This window comes from Podarcis raffonei, chromosome 6 (genome assembly GCF_027172205.1).
Source record: "Podarcis raffonei isolate rPodRaf1 chromosome 6, rPodRaf1.pri, whole genome shotgun sequence".
Classification (NCBI taxonomy): Eukaryota; Metazoa; Chordata; class Lepidosauria; order Squamata; family Lacertidae; genus Podarcis; species Podarcis raffonei.
Genome location: NC_070607.1, coordinates 74,904,503 through 74,911,892, shown reverse-complemented (window position 1 = coordinate 74,911,892; position 7,390 = coordinate 74,904,503). Strand labels below are relative to the sequence as shown.

The 7,390-nt window shown below is 43.6% G+C and overlaps 1 long non-coding RNA gene across 1 annotated transcript; it reads left to right on the top strand.

Annotated features, from left to right (window-relative positions):
• The first annotated feature begins 365 nt into the window (after window positions 1-365).
• On the top strand, window positions 366-5,773 carry LOC128415133 (uncharacterized). The gene is made up of 2 exons (XR_008330863.1): window positions 366-435; window positions 5,597-5,773. It is a non-coding gene; the product is annotated as an uncharacterized LOC128415133 (long non-coding RNA).
• Window positions 5,774-7,390: the final 1,617 nt, after the last annotated feature.

Below are 7,390 nucleotides of genomic sequence, written 5' to 3'. Positions count from 1 at the left end.
CAGTTTGGCCCATTCCTACAAGGCACTCATGCTTCCTTTACAGCACTATCCACATTTAAAGTCATTTTCCATTTCTGTGTATGTGTGTGTGCATGCACGAACGCAATTAGTCTCTCTTTCTCTCTCTCTCAAATACCACATCATCAGAACTCAGGACCCTTCAATAAAACTGATTGGTATTGAGAGCAAATAAAAGGAAATACTTCTTCATGGAGTCTGTAATAAATGTGTGGAATTTGTTGATACACCATGTAGTGATAACCATTAGCTTTTCTTTTCTTTTTAAGGAAACTGAATAAAAGATAGACTTATCAATGGCTATTAGCCATGAAAGGTAACATGGAAAGTAGATAAATGATCTACTTTTGTTTGCAGGTTTCAAAAAGCATCTTGTTTACTACTGCTAAAGACTGTATTGGATTAAATGGACCACAGGTAAGATACAAAGAAACTGTTATCTCAAGGTTCTACTTCTGCTCAATGAAAGTTTTCAATGATGTGTGAAATCTCAGCTTGTTTACAGTTTAAGCCTACATTAGAAGCAAGTGGTTAGACCTTGAACCCATGGCTTATGAATTGGCCTTCTTCCTTTTCTTCTTTTTTAACCTTTCTATTGTAATCTAAAAAGCTTTAGAGAGGGCTCTGGTTCTATGAATGGGCCAGGTCTTCTATTCTGCTGTATCGTCCCTTCACACTCTCTTTGTAGACAGTTTACATCCGGGATAGAGGTAAATGAGGTCTTGCGACCTAAGAAAGTTACAAATTGGTTAGAAAGACGGAATGGTGGGGGGTTTTTTTTGGTAGCACAAGTTTATTGCCACCTGGAAATGTCAAAAAGAACAGAGGACATATACTGTGATGATGTACAAATCCTTTATGAATGGGGCCCTTGTGGCTTCATGTCAGGAATGAATCTGAAGCAATGACAGACAACTCATAAAAAGCCCTTCTTGGGATACTGAAGGACTCCCTTAAAGAGCTATCTTGGAAGAATGGGCTCTGGAGACCTTCAGAGTAAAGAGTCCTTCCAAGACAGCTGAAGGTTCTTTGTGCTAAGCAACATTTATGATCACCATTATAGCCAGAAGGAGCTGGTTGTGGAATTTTGACTTGCTGGCAATGCTGAATAACCTCTGCTCTTGTCTCTGGCATATTTTGACCTAGAGCTTGGGTTATCCAGGTAGCATCTCTTACAGCAGAGTTTAGTCCCTTATTGGTGTTTTTAATACTGACAAAACCTGACAGTTTCCCCATTCCTGCTAAGAACGGGTGGATAAACCACCTATAGCTCTTTATCAGCTATCACAGGTTGTCCAGGTGCCATGTTCCTCCTAGGTCTTTTTTTAAAAATAATTTTTATTAACAGGCCAATCACATCACATTATCCAAATCACATTAGTTCCAAATTATACAGCCGAATTTTAAATTTTATTGGGGGTACCCATACATCCAGCTCCGAACGAGTCCAAACATCACTTATATTGCTGCTTTTAAACAGTTCTATTCAGTTCAATCCAGATAGTCCTTTATTACTTTCTTCATCTTCTTGTTGTTATCATATATTCCTTTCTTTGTGATCTCTGATAATTTTCACAAGCAGATTGAAAACAGGCATCCTCTGTGTGGGTTTTGTACTCTCTAAAGATCATATCGCTCAGGGACAGCCGTTGTTCCACACTTCCATAAAAATATTAATCTTCGGTCTGTCCTTTACTTTTCTCAGACTTGCCGAGTATATCAGGAGGCTTTGTCAGGTCACGATTACATTCCAACATTCCTTCTCATTCCAATGGTCCTGATTCTCCTCCCCCTGTCCTTCTTTCTCCGGCAAGCCTGTCTTGGCGAGACGCCATTTTTTAACTGTGTCATAAAATTTTCCTCCGTTCTCACCGTTCACCAATCCTCTCTCCAGCTATAACCCATCCCACACAGTTCTTGAATTCCTGCTTGTGATTAGTAAAACGCAACTATCTTGTTTCTTTCTGAGGTGGAGGGTTATTAATATCACATCGTGCAAAGAAAAAAAAGTTTTTTCCTCCACCCCCCCCCTTCATTCCAAATATACAGTCTCTTAATGGTGATTCATCAGAAGATTTACTTATCCGTCCGTCACTCCCGGTCATAGAGATCCATTAATCAGCAGTCTTATCTCTTGAGCGTTACTTGATGTATGTGCTTCAGCTTCATTCCAATCATATGTTTCCAATTATAATTCCGAGCTGAAGCTAACCAGCACACGCTGATTGGAATCGGCGTCAGGAAGAGCTGACCTCATCGAGGGCTCGTGCCAAGTGATCGGCACCCCCATCTCTTGGATCCGGGGGTGCATTGTGAACACCGCTGGCAAGGCAGCCCCCCCATCTCCTGGGGGGGTAGGAAGACTGCATACTTCCCATAGCAGCCTCTTAATTGCCTCGTATGGGTCGGAGAGATGTTACTGTCGGCCATCTTCCAATGCACCACCTGGTGGCCCCCCATGTTCCTCCTAGGTCTGGTCTCACATAAACCTTGGACAAGGTCTGTACACTGCAATTCAACAACTTTTCCTGGAATTTGCCTTAACTGAACTTGTGCCGCTCTCTACAGGCTCCAAAATCAACCTCATCTGTTTACATATATACCATAGCATCAAGCTACTTTCCATGAATATAACCTAGCTATTTATCCCAAATAAGAATGCAAAAGATGGATGCTTTAATGTGGTAGGTGTGTGTTTCTCTCACGCATATGAGAGAAACCAGCATTACTAAAACATTTAATGATTTGGGGCAGGGGGCCCCCAGATACACAATTATGTAAAAATTGCATATGTTAATTTAAATGTGTGGATGAAAATTTAGATTTATAAATGCCACAAAAGACACATCAACTAACCTCTCCAGAGTCATCAGCTAATTTGCAGCACACCCTACATCACCCCATCCATTTCTCTTCCATTCATTTACCCCCAATTAACTTCCTACGAGATCCTGCTCCAAACCAATTCAAGTTCCCTTCTATTACCTCCCTTCACTACCTCCCACTTATCCTGTATGGATGTCTTCTGAAATGAATGCATCCCTCAAATCAGTATACCACCCAGAATACCACTCAGTATATTCCCAATTCAATACCCCCCAAATTCATTGCCCACCCAGAAATACTTGGGGTGCTTGGGGAGATTCAGGGCTCATGTTGGGGCTGGAGCAACCCCAACCGTGCCCCTGCAGCTACATATTGATACTTATTTGGGAGCAAAAGCTAGGCTATAAGAGAACCATATGACATCGTAAAGATTGTGCTCTCTTAACTACAGCCTCAGAGCTGTTACGTGCCTATGCCTGATTTGATTTCAAATCTGAAAGATATGCTCCCTGTTAATTGAAATTTGGTGCATGAAAAGTTTATTAATTTAGACAGCAACACAGCAGAGGAGTAATGACAGAAACTGCCTGTAGGCTGATCTTCGGTGGCCTATCATTAAATGTTCTCAGAGTTAACTATTGGTGCTGTGACTTTTTAGTGCTTAGATCACATTGCATTCACATTTTAAGAAAAATACCCTTTTTTCACAGGTCCTTGGGCTAGAGGCAGAGTTTACCGAGTTAATCACCAGTCTGAAGGTTTTTGTACAGAATATGAAAGCAGTACAATGCATGAGAGGCAGAGTACACGCTTATGACAATTACAGTGTTGTGAGACCACGGCAATGTCTGAGTCACAGAATTTCCATTGCCAAGAAGCTGTTTAAATACAAACTATTCTCAACTGTGAGCAGGAAGGAAGGACCATTTCACACAAACACCTGCTCATCTAATGTATGCTACTGATTATGCTCAGAAGAAAGAGCAGCGAATCACAGCTCCCTGACAAATAAAGCTGTAATATGGAGAACATATTACAATTACAATTCTCCAATTGGAGCAAAGCCTTTACCAAAGGTGTCATGGACTTTGAAGAAGCACAAACTCAGAATGAAAGGAGAAAACGTGCTAAGAGGAAGGCACATTTGGCAAACCGTCACGGTGATCATCTCCCACCCGGAAACCTATGTCCACACTGTGGAAGGACGTGTGGATCCAGAATTGGCCTCCACAGTCACTTATGGACTCACTGTTCATGGAAGACAATCTTACTCGGCTATGAGTGATCGCCAAAGAAGAAGAATGTAGGTCTTGAAAAATTCACACTACACATTTTTCCCTGTACTCCTAAAATGGAGGGTTCAGACTTTATGTGTTTATTCATGGTACAACATACATAAAACTTAGTGATGGTTTGTGAGGGAGGTGGGCAGAGTTAGTGGCATCTCCTGTGGTGCCACTGCACTTGTCAGGATGGGGCAGGACTAAGCAAGACAGCAGTGAAGGAGCTCTGGGCTGGTGGCTGCAGTCCAACAGGTTCACATGCACCTGCTGGGCCACCCTCCTCCCCAGAGCTCTCTCAAATTCACCACTGCCTTGACCCATCCCTGTTCTGACTAGTGCAATACCACTGCTTCCAACTCCCCTCACAAGTCATCATATGCTATCTTAAAACGTACCAACATAGGCATGGATGTCTTGATTAGCACCACCAGCTCCTCCCTCTCCACCCCTACCTTGGGTTGTTGGTTTTTTTAACAGCTATTCATTGTGGATATTTATATTTATGTTTTAATATGATTGTTTGACTGTGTGTTTTAATTAATGTGCTTGTGTGTCAAGACCCCATAGCCACCCCCCCCATTGATGAATAAGACACAAGGACACAGATTTTGGGTTGATGGTTATTGGGCAAATTTAGGCCACAACTTTATTGGTTACAGAATGGGAGTGGTATTGCTTAGGCATTGGAATTGACCCAACTATATCTGACTCCTGCCCGTCACATAGGGTGTCCTGTAAGGGGCAACCACCAGTAGGGGGAGCCCCGTCAATGCAAACCAACTCGAGCGCCCCCTGGGTTCCCGACGGGGTAATGGCATGGCCCTAGCCCTGCCCTAGGCTTTGGACGAGATCCACACCCCTGGATTCCTTTAACGGAATACCCTTAAACTTGGAAAGGCAGGTGATGGCCACACCTCCCCTACCCCATCACACTATCAACCAATGCCTAACCACCACTCGAGCCCAAAGCTCGCCATCAAATACCCTCACACCTGCAACCAATATTTTATGCCTTCCGCAATATTGGGTAACCAAACATTGTTTCCCCAACTGGAAAGATGTACACCATTGGCACGAAATAGGCCATCTTCATGGTATAGAGCCCAGTCGCCACAGTTTAAATGGGGCTTGGCCATGCCCCCCCCCCACAGCCAGCAGATTAGCTGGCTGGAACAATGACATGGCCGGGGACCTCCAGGAGGGGAGTGGATGGCCACGTGGTCCACCGCAACTCCTCCCCACTGGAAAGTGGAGTGGATTTATATTATCATGTTTGCAGAACCGGTTATGCACTTTGTAATCTGACTGTAGTCCCTTGTGGAGTTCTGGGGCACTTTGAACGCTTGCACACCCTAACACGACATTTTGGTTGGCCCCCAAAGGTATTGCCCTAATCTTTTGGAATTTCAAAATTAAAATGTGTGAGGTGGCCCAAAACAATATTTTAGAGACATTGTTGCATTTCACAGGGAAAGGGGCAGAACAAGGAGAAAGGAGCAGGAGGCAAGATTACTGAATGACAACATTTTCCCCTTTGCCAGTTGGATTAAATGAGCATGCAAGTGAAGAAGAAAATTTCCAGAAGGTTTAAACGTGTTCATCTATAAAATAGAGATAATTAACACTTCCCTATCTCACAAAGCTCAGTTGCTATGTTTGGTTGTCTAATGCTTTTTCAGCCTATCAAGACTGCAGAGCCCTATAAGAACTATTATGAACCGATTTTAAAATGTGCCACATGCCAGTGTTTCCAGGCTTCAAACACTGGATGCAACACATACCCACCTCTTGCCTTTCTGCTTGGATAACACTTCGCACAGTATTGGTTCTCAGGTTTTTTGTTTTGTTTTCCAGCTCAGAAAAAAAAGGCCGCTTTTACATAGGATAATTATGCCAAAATGAAAATGTCAAAGGAACTCCAGCACGATAGAGAGACTATTCATTTATACCCTGAGCACCTACAAAATCATTCCATGTGCAATAAATGTGCAGTTGTTACTCATTTGTCATATCCCCCTCCAGGGAGTGCTAGTGTTATACTCTGTGGTGCCCCTGGGAAAATGACCAGAATGCAGATGGACACAAGCAACACACACTTTTTCTAATGCTTTTGCAGGCTGAGCACTCCCCTTCATGAGGCAACTGAGTCTGGAAGTTCATATGTAAGCCTAATACAGTCATACCTTGGTTCTCAAACAGCTTAGTTGCTGAACAAATTGGCTCCCGAACAATGGAAACCCAGAAGTGTTACGGTTTGCGAGCGTTTTTTGGAAGCCCAACATCCAACACAGCTTCCGCTTGAGTGCAGGAAGCTCCTGCAGCCAATCGGAAGCCGTGCCTTGGTTTTCAAATGGTTTCGAGAGTCGAATGGACTCCCGGAACGGATTAGGTACTTCCGCAGAGCAATGACTAACCACATCACATTGTTGTTGGCATCTGTCTAAGACAATAGAGGATTGTGCCTTTCGGGGTGGTCAAACCATTGGAGAGTTACAGCGCCTGCTGTGGTTGTGGAGACCAATACAGAAGAGACATCTTTTCTTGCAGCTGGGGCAGGTAAAGGTGTCCAGTTGTGCTGCTGTAGATGCACCATGATGTTTCTTCTCTCTGCACTCCTCCTAGTGGTCATTCCTCCTCTGGTCACTGCTATGGATGCACAACCTGACTGTCTGTCTTCAGGCACTGGAGCCCTCTTCAAGGGATTCCCACACAGTGGGGCTGATGTTGCCAGCTTTCATGTCATGTTTGCAGATATCATTGTAATGCAGAGTTGGTCTGACAAAGGGACTGGTGCCTGAAGCCAGCTCCCCATAGGGCACATCCTTGGGGATTCTTCCACCTTCCATTCTGTGTACACAACCAAGCCAGAGTAGACATGACTGAGACAGGAGTGCAAAATGCTGGGACTATGAGCTTGAGAGTGCACAACTTTCTTTGAAACTTTTCTTTGAAATGCCATGTGATGCCCAAAATCTTGGCATTGGTTGTTAACATTACATTCTCCCATACCCTTTCAGAGAAGCGAGCCATAGCTGTAGCTGCCTTGCCAATAGGCTTGTCCAGCTCAGCACTGATGGAGAGGTTGCTGGTTATAGTGGAACTCAAGTTTTGCTTTTATGCTGTCCTTAGAAGGCCTTCTCAGTAGTCGTGCCTGGCCTGTAGAATGCCATTCCATTAGGTGTCAATGAAATAACTATCTGACTTCTAGAAAACATCTGAAGACAGCCCTATATAGGGAAGTTTATAATGTATGGTGTTTTACT